General features: G+C 37.4%; 1 long non-coding RNA gene across 1 annotated transcript; it reads left to right on the top strand.

Moving 5' to 3' along the window:
* Nucleotides 1-1472: 1472 nt before the first annotated feature.
* LOC138685474 (uncharacterized) lies at nt 1473-8459 on the top strand. Its single transcript, XR_011324741.1, has 3 exons — nt 1473-1551; nt 2774-3208; nt 7739-8459. It is a non-coding gene; the product is annotated as an uncharacterized lncRNA (long non-coding RNA).
* The last annotated feature ends 4608 nt before the right edge of the window (nt 8460-13067 follow it).

Here is a 13067-nt window from a genome sequence, read left to right as displayed (position 1 = left end):
AGGTCTTTGCTTGCTGCAACAGCTGCTCCCGCTGCTAATTGATGCTGTGTATCTGTGGCATCATCCCAGTGCCTATTTTAGGTTGTTTCCAGCTGTGAAGGTTTTTGTCTCACAGCTAGTGGTATCTGTGCAGCTGGCAGAGCGAGGTAAAAATAAACACAACTAATTCAGCAAAGCAATGAGAAAAAATGTACAAAGAAATGTAAAAATAATATAAGCCAAGGTTATTTAGGAGAGACATCTGAGTTTGCGTGGAGAAAGGCTGATCTGGCATGGAAAAGGGTTGATCACCTGCCTGTGACTGCCAAGAAAAGGCAAATATTTTAATGTGAATTTTGAGCTTATGAAAAGTGTCAGATGCTAAAATTTTCCTATTGACAGTTCCTCTACAATGTCCTGTACTTATGTTTAAATATTTACTGTTTTGAAGAATGAGAATATATTTATTCATTTATAATTTTCCATAAACTCCTTGCCTCTTTCCCAAGCAATAGTTAAGTAACTACTGCTAGTCAGAGGGCTTTTCGTTCCTCTTTTAGTTTGGATATTTCTCTTTCAGAAACAAAACTCATACCACCAAACTAATTTCTCCCATTTCCCCACATCTCTTCTGGTAATACCCGTGTTAACCCTGCTTCAACTGCTAACAGCAGTAAGGATGGCTGCACACACATTGGGTAGCACCATCCCCACTGAGACCCTAACCATGAGCTTCCATTATCTGCAAGGGAAGACAAAAACAACTGGTTTTGTTCTGCAGTTTAATATATAACTTGTTTGAACCCAGCTTGTATGCAGGCAATTTTAGAGGAAAAAGAGCAAAGTGGAGTTCCTACTCATCCTTCATAATATTTAGATTTTCTGGTTATTGTAGGAACCTTGACTTTGGAAAATCGTCATGAAAAGAGAAAATTTGAGGCACAAATAACCTACTCCTTGGGTGCTGTGTTTATGTACTTCTAAGTATCCTACATGTTGGTCAAAACAGCCATAAATACGTATAATCAGAATTATGTTAGACTTCATTAAATATTTTAATGTATGTATTTCTGGCAATTTGTCTTGGATTTTAGTGACAAGAAACATAAATACTTTTACCGATATTCTAGCGGTATCAGTCCTGCTTTAAGTCTCAGTTAGATCTAGGGGGTTTTCCTCTTTAAGATACATTTTGATCTATTTTATTTCAGTAAGTTTTTCCAGAGGTATTTGTATTTATTTTAAATCTTCATAGTTAGCTACAGTTTTGTGAAAAATGTAGGTCATGTGTTTGTTAATGCCAAGAACACCATGACTTTCATTAACTTAGGAAATTAATTTTAGGTTTCAGAAGGAAAATTTTGACTACAACACAAAGAAAACATATTTAATTCTCTGCTGATTATCTGTTATTCCTTCCTTTGCTTCCATGTTTCTAAATGATTATTTTTATTGTTTTGCCTCAGAGTTTTGGATACAACACCACGAGCTGTGCATCGATACCCTGGGTGGGGAGCCTGCTAGAACAGTGCCACGTTCTAGCCTGGAAATACTGACCTTGGCTCATTTTAAGTATGTGATAAACTTCTGTCTGAACTCAGGGAACTGGCATTCACAAGTCAGTCACATTGCCTAGAATGCAAATACATGCTACTTGTTGTAGCGAGGCATGAACTAACAGAAAGTTAAAATAAATGAACCTTACTTGCTTTTATCAAATTGGCCTTGCTCAACTATTCTATTTACAATGTCACTAAGTGTTTTCTTAATACATTCTGACCTGTTCTGTTTTGTAAGGGGAAGCGGTACCTAGAAACACAGAAACAAACATTGCAACAGAAATGGAGCAAGTTCATAAAATAATATTTGGTTAATCTGCAATTATGGAGCAGTCCCTACTTTGTCTCTTTGTTTCAGGATATCCATTTCTTCACGTTTCCTGTAAGACTGGGTCCTACACTGGTGTAAAGCTATATTAATATTATTGCATGTCAGTAAAATATGATATGAATTCATATCTATTTATATAAGCTGCAAATCGAAGCAGCTTGTCCATCATCACCACGTTTGGTGAATCTTAATATAAACTAAAATCTTTAAAACTTGCTAAAAGTCAGTAAGTTTAATATTCTACCACAGTGTCCACTCTGAAATAGTGTTGAGTGGGAAGGAAATTAGTCCCACTTCACTCAAAAGAATATTTTAATGTTCTCATTTAGGAACAGCTCAATTATAGGTATGTAGGTAAATAAGTAGAAGCTTTATATCCACTCTTATCTCACATTCAAACATCTTCAGTTTAAAAAGTTTTAGTTTTACAGAAAAGTATATGAGTGAAGCCCATTATAAATGGATTTATACTGAATGAGCCCTAAACTGGTAAATGGGACTTCGTCTCCTGGGGAGACATTGCTCTGGAATCTTAATTTTTTCAGTGCATCTTTTGAAATGTGTGCATTTTTTAAAACCTGGACAATGTTCTACCTGTTAATGAAGCTTTCCAGAATACTTGTTTGCATAGCCAGAGGATAGATGACATAATCTATGTACTGCTAGAGGAGATTTTGTGATTAACTTCACCGAGACCAGAGTTTTATTCAGTGAGTTTGCATTTTGCTTTAGGCTAGGGGAGTAGAGTTGAGGCCTCGCATAAGGATGCAGCTCCTGTAAAAGTCACTTGCTGTCTGTCAGGCTGCTGTTCTGTAGCCTGCGGGAAACACCACTGCTGATAAGAACAGAAAAGCATCAAAGTGTAATTTACACAACTCCTTAATTTCCGATTTCTGTTCTGCAGTGCTTTCCAAATCCTGTATCTGATGAGGATGCATCTCACCTGCTTGTGCCAACCAGCCAAAATCCAACAGAGAGATTTCCACAGCCTTTGCCCACAAGCCTGAAATTGCTGCAGTGGAATGAGTGTTGCTGAACGAGAGGTCTCCCCATTGCTAAAACACTATCCTTAGTGCATCCCCTCTCAAATAAATCATTCTGGATGATTTCCACAGATGTCCTACCTAAAGGGACAGTGACCCAAGGAAAAAGAAGCCTGATAGTTGGGGAGATTAAAAACTTTCTGGGATAAATAAAAATAATATTTTTTTATTTTATTTTTCTCAGAGCATCCCATTCCTTTTATCAAGCCACCTAGGTAGATTCTTGAATCCACCTCCTGGAAAGGAGGCATAAACCTGCTGCCTGAGCCGTCTTAAGAGCTTGATCAAGCAGTGAGGTAAGTGCCTTTTACTATATGGAAACTACAAGGTCAGAAGGGGAAAAAGTACTGACGAGATGGTGATTATGAGCATTAATCATAATAATATCAAGGTCTTATATAGCACTTTTCATCAGGAGATTTTAAAGCGCTGTACAAAAGAGACGAGTCTCATTATCTCCATATTTTAGTTCTAAAATGTGACCTCCAATACCTTAAGGCTTGTTCTCTGAGGGGAAAAAAAGACTTCTGGAATCAACAATACTTATTCTCTGTTAAATTTCTAATCATCACAATGAAGATTTTTTTAAATCTACTTGTTCTGTGGACTCTGTAATGGAATTTTAATTGCTTTACTAGCAGCTCGAGACATAATGAATGAATAAATGTAATTCTTATTAGGACGCTGCCATCAGCTGATTGAACCAGTACATTGGCATTCACAGGGCATATTCAGACAATTACGTTAGCATGTTCAATTATGTTGCTGGTTATTGCCTCATTTGTTGGAGAAGGGTAATTGAATATATAGGTGTTCTGATGCACAGTAAAATGGATCAGCTTAAACCACTTCAGCAAGGGTTAAGCCAATCCTTCTCCTTTGCCTTTGCAAAGGACTGATGCATAGGTCTTTCAAAGCATCCTAGCTAAGATCTGGCACAGTAACTAGCAGCTGAGAGGTTTTTTTTTTTTAATTAAAACATGCTAACACTACCACAAACAACTAACTGTGCCCTGAATGCCCTACAAAATAGTTATGTTGAGCAAAACAGGAATATTACTGTAGGCTGCTACTGAAGGGTCAGTTTTTACCTTCTGCTGTCAGGAAAATATTTATGTTTTGTTGTGTTAGAAGATGGACCTTGACATCCATCAGCATAATTTTATCATAAGAGAAAAGATTTATGTCTGCAGAGCAGCAGAGAACAAAACTCAGTGCTTGCCCTGCTGCAATGTCCCTGGTGCGGAGAGGCTCAAGCATTTGCTTGGGATTTTGTTCCTCTTTGGGGCCAAGGTTGATCTGCACAAGTGAGTCTTAATGAGAAGAGAGATTTTTCAGAGTTGTGAGGAGTTTAAATATCAGGGAAGAAAGTCAGAAAAATAAATAAAATTATACCTTTGTCTGTGTTCAGACAAATGGCATTGGTGAGGCAGTATTTGGGAAGGTTTAAAAGCCACCCTGTGGAAAACACAGTTTTGAGACCCTGCCCCTTGGAAAGTATTTTGTGAAATGATGTTGCTTTTTAAAAGGAGGTCAGTTTTGAACAATGACGTGGATACTGACTGTTAAAGCTGCTGCTTCTAGTGTAGGTCTTGTCCCATTTTCACTTAAGCAAAGAAGATTTGAGATGTGAAGTACATACAGAAAAAAAACCAAAAGCAAACCTACTGGAATGTGCTACATTTCAGGGGACAACCTGTCTTTCCACAAAGGGTGAGACATTTTTGTATAGGAACTGAAAGCATTTTTATCTAATAGCAAGCTATCTCCTTTTGGCTAATAATAACACTAATGCCAGACACAAGGCCTGAAGTACCATCTGCTCATTTTTATTTAGAATTTCTCTTTTCATTTGGTCTTTTTTTTGTTTGCAATAATGATAAGGAATAAATAAGACTGATCACTTAAAACTCTATTCATCAGACTTGTCAGCTCCATTGGAGCTGGTGATAGACCTTATAGATCCTGCACCAGCTGAACTTAATGCTCTTCATGAACTTTACATTTCCTGGCACTGATGAAATGAGATTGTTTTTCTTTGGACTTCAGCTCAAAAAGGTCTTGCCTATGCGCAAGAAGAAAGATACTCAAAACCCCATAGCAAAATGCTTCTGAACACTGGACCAATATTGGCTCCAGTTGCATAAAGTTTAATGGTATAAAAAAGAAAATTCAAGGTAGCACTTACATCTATCAGGCCAAACCAAATCTGAATTTGCTACAGAATTAAATACAAGTTATTTAACATATTTGTTTTCCATCTATTTTTGGTCATATACTGTTAGCCAACAATCTTTCAAATATCCTCATTCTTCTAAAGCATTTGCAGAACATCTAATAACTTTTGTTCTGCAATTTCTTCAGGTGAGATTTTTGGTATTACAAGTCTGAACTATTTTGACAAAATTTACTGATTGCTTATTTGCATTCCCAGATGGATAATTGCGATTTTAAAAAAATCAATTTTCTCAGTAATATTCTCATTATTTTTGTCATTGTACTGTGGCTATGCCTTCTAAGGAATTAATTTGCTAAGGCGTTTGCAATTGATCCAGTTAATACTGGGTATATAACATCAAAGTGAATGTCTTTTAAAGTTTTTTAGAAAATCCTTCAGGGAGTTTTTTGGCTTATTCTATCCCTAAAATAATATCTATATGTAAGATGCATGTTGCTTAACATGGGTGATTTCATTTCCAAGTAGAAAGAGTACAGGGACAAAGCACTCACTGAAGCAGCTTTACATTCCTGGAGTAAGTGGGTACCACATTTATATCAAAAGGCTTGGAGGAATATAACAGTTTATGGTTTACTCATGTGATGCACTGACTACTGTCAGCTTTCAGGAGTCAAAGTGAACTGAAAAAGTCAGCATTTCCTAGGATCCAGCCTCAAATGAATGCCACTAATCTGATTATTTCCTTCCAACCTCTCCCAAATGTTTGCAAACTTGCTGTTTATCAAAATAAAGAAGCAAAAAATATTAACCCATATAGCAACGAGGTGAACAGGAGCTGATGGTCATAGAGAAGACACACTGCTTTGTATCATGTCAAAAAAAAAAAAAAAAGTCATCCAGCAGCCTTCAACAATCCCTTCAAGTAAGAATCCAGAGGTTTTGAACTAGCTGTGGAGTCAAGAGGTCCACTGAGGTTTCTCCAGGCCGTTGTACAGCCCGTGTTCCTGTGAACAGACAGCCCTGTTTCAGAGAGGGGATTAAACTGATTGCATGCAAGGCAAAAGGAAAACTGCAGAAGATGTAGTGAGGATGGAAGGACTGAATGTAAGAAACAAGAGCCAAAAACAGTGAGGCAAATGAGGTGCTGGTTTTTTTGTTAGCAAGGCGAATGGAGTGCTAGCTTTTTAGCAGCTTTTGTTTTGGTTAATAAAATAGGTAAGGACTGCATTACTGATAGCAACTGGGATGTCCTCCAGGCAGGCAAGTCATAAATTAGTTATGTTCTGAAACCTGCTTTTGTTTAAGAAACCATGAAAACAAACCCTGAACATCCAAATGTAGCAGAAATTTTGGGTTTCAGAGGAAGAATTGAAGAAAACACTGATTTGATTAGGAGCACAGTGCCTGCAGATTTCACGCTGTTATTCTCCCTTGAGGGCCAGGGTACCATATCCCGTGGCAGTAAATGACTCTAGAGAGGCATGAATCGCAGCTTGTTACACCGCAGGGTGACAAATGAATGTCAGACTTCCTGCACTGACGTAGGCGCACAACACTAAGTGCAGCTGCCAGCTTTAATGGCTGAGAATAGGGACTTATCCCTGGTGGAGGCTGGCACTTTCCTACTGATGCTACAGCCCAGCCTCCCTGAGCACTCCTTGAAGGATGACAGATACTGTATCTCTTCTTATATTACCTGTAGCTCACCCTTTACCACCTCTTGGAGAACAAAATCCCTCTTGAGCAGCCTCTCTACTATTCCTTCTGTTCTCCTGGTAGTCTCTTGGGAAAGCAAGTTTTGGGAACAGCCACCTTTTCCTCCTTCTAGTACTATTCCACCTCTTTGCAGAGTCTTACAATGCACCATCAGTAACAGTTTGTAAGTGAATACCTATGAAAATATTATATCTACCCTGGGAGGTCTTTATGCCATTTATTTAAGCACAACCAGTGTTGACTTTGCCCTCATTTCAATATGGTATTATCTTTCACTTCAACTGTGAGAATTAACAGCTGTGAATATTTAACAACCTATTTTCCAAGTTGGTGATCTTGGTCATAAGGTCAGAATGCCATGGTGTCTTGATTAGTTTAGTGTGTCTCCCTTTTTGTTGTCTGATCTGAATGACAATTACAGGGCAAGTACTCTGTTTTGTCACTGTCCCAGTACAGCAAATTATGTTCTTTTCATTTGTCACATTGCTAATTTTTGTGAATGGATAGCATTGATGAAAAGCTACTTGGCAAATAAGACTTCATTTGTGAATGCAATAAGCTTATTCTGGAGGGAATCTATTTTTTTTCCCTTATCACTGAATAAAACATGTTAAAGAAGATTAGTTCTGCTGTGGTGCAATACTTTGACAAGACGTTGAAATCCTGGCATCTAAGACAAAAGTACAGCTACATTTGCACGAGTGAAAAAAAAATGAACATGTGCTCAGAGTATTAGGTCTTAAGGCCAGGTTATTTGCCTTCTAGACTCATATTCTGTTTGCTCAACATATTTGATTACAGATTTAAAACATTGAACAAAAAGGCAGTGCACACGCACCCCAGGTCAGACTTGACTCATTAATAACTCTGGAAAAAAATTAAATTTAGCTTACTATCTTCAAGGCTGAAAATGAAAGTTGGGCTCTTTCAGACCATTAGGTTTGGAAATCTCCCACACATCCCCATGGGAATCCCTCCATTGATTGTTGTGCAGCCAAAGACCTCTAGACCTGGTCAAGACTAGACATACTTAACTTGGTGACCCACGGGCTGAAAATGTTAAGGGAAGGTATTGAAGTGACTGGAAATAATACAGCAACAGGTTGTAAGTAAAACAGAAAAAAATTTTTGAAATTGCTAGTGCATGTGTTGGAATTTCCTGAGTTAAAGTTTGAATTTATGTTTAACAATGGCTTTTAAACGGCTGAAATAGTTGGATAGAATAGAGAAAAAAGCACTCTAAGAGAAACTCAGGCTGAGTCCCCTGCAGCATCCAAAATAGCTTTCCTACTACTTTTCCCTTTCTTTGTCAAGTAAGGTAATTAACAATTAGGGCTACATTTGCTTCCAAAAGTGTTCTGAAAAATTCATTTTTAAGACAAAATTTATGAGAAATAAGTATATTTTTTGATAATGTACCAGTGCACATTAAAGATTTTCTGGGTTTTTTCCTCCTGTTTCTATGCTTTCCATGGTTCCCCATCTCTCTTAGCAGGCAATAGACTGCTAAAATATCTGATTGCTTTGCTACTTTTGGGAAAATCAGGTAGATTGCTTTTTATGTGCTGAAGAAACGCAATGCAAGTTTTCACACCACTAAAACTCCTTCTGTGAGTCAATCCGTCTCTTGAGAGCGTGCCTGAGCACCCCAGTTAATTCACTCCAATTGCTACTACTAGCATTTTACCTTTCTACATCTTCTCTCCAATTGTAATCAGCTGCTCTGTAATCATTTGTTTCGAAGTGAAATGGATGTAGCTTTTTTTTATTACTATTTATTTATTTATTTATTTGTCTCTGTATGCTACCATCCCAAACACCAGTAAAATGCATGCCACGGCCACAGAGGCATTATGGCAGTTCTTTAAAGGAGGAAAGAAGACACTAGGCTTTAGAAAATATGTTATTATAAGCCTCAGTAGAGGAAAAAAAAACCAACATACTTTCTTCTTTTGACATCTTTCATTAAGACATTTATAACCTAAAATAAATAACAGAAACGTACTTTATTGCACAGCTGACCATATAACAATAAAATATGTATAAAATTGTTTAAAGAACTTAAGCCTACAGAAGTGTAATGTAATGTGGAAATTATCAGGGAAAAACTGTACGGGAACAAATGTTTCTCCGTACTCCAGCTGCATTGTGTATTGAAGGGGTAAAACCAGACCAGGCAGCCCTACCACACCAGGGGTATTTTGTCATGTAACACCAAAGCCATTACACTGCTACGTTTCAAGGGCTTATAAGGAGAATCAAGACATCCCATCATCTTTGGTTCTGTGGACCAATGGAACAACACCTGAAATAGAGAGCAATCTCATAGGTGGGGGACTTGCTAAGTTTGTTTCTGTGGCAGTCAGTGAATCTTCTATCATTCTCAGATATATCTCTAGTATCCATTCAACCTCTGATAGTATGAGAGACTCTTTATTCACTGAGGAGAGGTGTTGATTAATAAAATTATGCAAGGAGTTGTCTGAATTTTCTTCTTAGAATTCAAATACTCCAATGTAATTATTCTGTGAAAAATATACATGTTTTCACTGGCACTGATCACTGCTGTGGTTGATGTTCCCCGGTAAAGTCCAGTGTTTCTAGGAATATACTTGGATCTAAAGTAATAGCTTTTTTAATGATCAGTGAAGACTTGGAAGCTCATAGTCCTAATACCAAGATTATTTTGAAGATGAACCTAAAATAACTTAAGCTGTAATCATGTTAACTCTTCTAGTATTTTTTATGTATCACATTGTTTTGGAGTTGACCCTCCAAAGTGCCAAGCCAGCCAGAAACATGGAATTGAGCTAACCAAAGTGGTGCTACCTTTGGCTAGTGTCTGGCAGACCTGGAGAGAGATGGTGAGGGTCAGTTGACTGAAGAGTCGTGTAGTCCTAGAGGAGGTGCTGAGGGTCCGGCCAGAGCAGAAGGTGCAAGCACCTCCTACAGTCCCATCTGCCTGCCCTGGGATGCCTGAACTGTCTGTTGGTCTCTCAGTTAGCACTGGGCTCCTACATTTAGGGAACCGGCTGGTGCCCTCAGTGATCAGCAAGATTTGTGGTCTGACCTTTGAATGTGTGTATCCGCTTAAAAGAAAAGAGCAGTGGGAGATGGCCAAAATCTTCATTTGACCACAGTTCTGCTTTGGTTAATCAGAGAAAATGAGCAGAAAGAAAAAATGTAGCAAGTGGAATACATGCAGTGCTTACTCTCTATATGCTGCTTCGTTTTTAAAAGAGAGAAACCAAGTTCTCACAGGTTTCCATTTTGCTGTTCTTATGAATGATGATGCCATTCTGAAATTTTTCAATGCCAGAGAGAGGAATGTGTCTAAAGTATTTTTGGTAGGGTCCAGTCCCAGTAGAAAGAAAATAAAATACAAAGGTTTTGAAGAATATTTGAATGCTACATGTTTTAAAGAGAAACTTGCTTTCTTCTTGCTGGTGGGGTTTCTTATGTTCATCTCTTTAATGCAATGTCAATAACTGAACCTCTTTTTATTTTTAATCTCCACAGTATGATTTTCTGTAAGTATTCTGTTGAGTCTATGAGATTAAAAAACAAATAAAAAACCTTATCAGACTAGGTCTAGGAATATAGCTAGCCAAAAATAGGGAATTTCCACTCCATAAGAATACTTCAAAATTTGTTTTTGTTTATGAAAATACCCTGTATTGCTCCAAATACTGTAATTGCTCCAAAATTGCACTGTAATGCTCCAAAATTGATGTTTGTTTCTTTTGGATTAAATATTACTCTATATTTTTCTGAGGTTTTCAGATGCTCCTGCCCTGTTCACTTCAATTGGGTGGGCTATTCATGGAGCTGTACTTCTCTGGGCATCTTGTAAAATGCGACCCAACGGTTGGGAGTCCCCTCCGCAGAGGGATGCAGGAGCTACAAGCCACTGATCCATACCTCCTGCAAAACACAACGGTAACTTGAATAGAGGCATAGATGCATACTGGATACGAGACACAATGTTTGTTTGCAAAAGAACCCTATATATTTCGACTGGAACCAGCTTGAGCCTCGGAGAACTCTTTTCAGTGGAAAACTGAAAATGACAACAGGACTGAAGTAATTAGGCTAATTCTAGTTCTGCAAAAAAAGAGATGTTTTCGAAAAGAATGGTGTGTATAGCAAAGTGTCTGACCAGCTCTTCTTTGATTGACTTCATGACTTTTCAAAAGAATGGAATGTTTTCCCCCAAAACCATTTTGTTCTATAAATAATCCATGGTCCTGAGAGGTGAGAAGCAGCAGAGGGAAAAAAAATACAAACCGAAGATAGAGCTGGAGATCCAAATCTTACAGTAAGTTTATGCTCAGTGCAGGGCCGTGTAGCAAACACCAAATATAGCGGGCACAGTATGAATCTCTTCCTTTAAAGTTTAATCCAAAGGCCACAAGAATCTCTATTGGATTTTGGCTCAGGCAAAACTGACATTATAACTTTAAATAAGGGTAAGTCACTTGAGTGTGTATATCTATCTATCTATCTATCTATCTACCTCCAAATACACTGAATAAAATTTAGGAGTTGGAAAGAGAGAGAGACTGCAAACGTGCATATGAAGAGTTTGCCTACTATCAGGTGGAATTCAAAGTTATAATTGTTTGACTTTGGAAATGTGATCTTTCTCTTTAAGTTCATTCTTAGATTTTAAAGCATAATTTGTTTTGATTGAATTTCTAATGTTAATTAGTGAGGCTTGCACAATTAAAGACATCAAGAACATATAATTATGTTCCTTATAATTATACCATAATTGTTTTAGTATGTTAAATGATCTAATAGATTTTTTCCTGTTTCAACAGCAGCATTACAACCATCTCTGTTTTATGAAATAACTGGCAAACGTTCAGTAGGTACTTTCAAGCATTTCAAGTAAAGTTGTGATGGGTATTCATCTACTAATGAAATATTCATGCATTATATTTTTCTCTATTACAAGTGACTTTCACTGAAGCGCCTAATGCTTGGTTTGCTTAGACAGATATAACATTCAATCAAACTAATGGAAACTCTGGAGTACTGTTATACTGGATATTATTAAATCAAATGCTCTTGATAAATATTGAGTCTCTGATGTTAAAAAGCATTTCTAGCATGATGCATGAATAGTAAAACAATACTCTGGCCCCTTGTTAATAATGTTAATATTACAGCTGTCATCATTTGACAACTAATACGATTTCCCATGTGCATAAATGCTTTAGTCTTAGAGTATTAAAAAATACTCTCCTTATGCTGTTTAAGATTTTCCATATTGTGTATGCATTTGCTCCGAATGTAGAAGAAACAGACAAGTTTGTGCTACCAGCAAATTATGTACACTTTGTCTGCTTAAAATTTAATATTTCCTTCAAGTAGCATAACTTTCACCCATGTCAATATGAAGAGATCAGTTTTGGTAATTTCATAGGCAGGAAGCTAATGATCCTCTTACAAAGCAATTGCTAAAGGTCTTTGGAGAATTGTGTGGGTGTATTGGTGCTGTTTCTCCTACTTGTTCTCTGGCTGCTAAATTTCATTAAATGAAACTAAAATAGATCAAATGTTTTCCTGCAATACTTTTCCACATGAGGTGTTTTGATAGTTTTTGCAAGAAAAAACAGGGTGCAAATGTGAAGTGGTTGACAAAACAATGAATAAAACATGCTTCGTGCCAGGATTTTAATGAACAAAATTAAAGTTCAGAGCTTAATATTAAGCTTCGTTTTACCACTTCTGCATATATGAAAGTTGTGACTCCATCGACTTAATATATGCCTAGTCAACATGAACTTTGAGTTCACTTCTTTTCAGATGACACTGTATTGGCTTCTTCCAGGGATCAGAAGGGCCTCGGTAAAGTCAGAGTAAGAGCCAGCTCAGCAGGGAAAGTGTCAAAGGAATACTGGAAAAGAAGATGCAGAGAAGATCAGTAATGAAATTGCACTGTTTGATACCAGTTGAAGGAATGACTGGACATGTAAAAATATTTCACCAAATATTTCACCTGTTCTGAGTCACCCAGAAAATAGACACCTTAAGTCACACTCGCTATAAATATGTACAATTCACAGGCCCTGGTGAAAAAAATTGTCCTTTGTTATCATGTGCCATGAAGGCACATGATTCTCTGCCTTCACAAAAGAGTTTATGGTATGTGGATGCTGTGTGTATGCAATGCATGATGTTCTGGGATCAGGTAACCCCTGCTCAAGGTTAGAAATAAGATCCAGATGTATTCTGAGGTCTGTATGAATGAA

This window comes from Haliaeetus albicilla, chromosome 5, assembly GCF_947461875.1.
Source record: "Haliaeetus albicilla chromosome 5, bHalAlb1.1, whole genome shotgun sequence".
NCBI lineage: Eukaryota > Metazoa > Chordata > Aves > Accipitriformes > Accipitridae > Haliaeetus > Haliaeetus albicilla.
The sequence above is the reverse complement of the archived record's forward strand: the minus strand, read 5'-3'. Positions and strand labels throughout refer to the sequence as shown.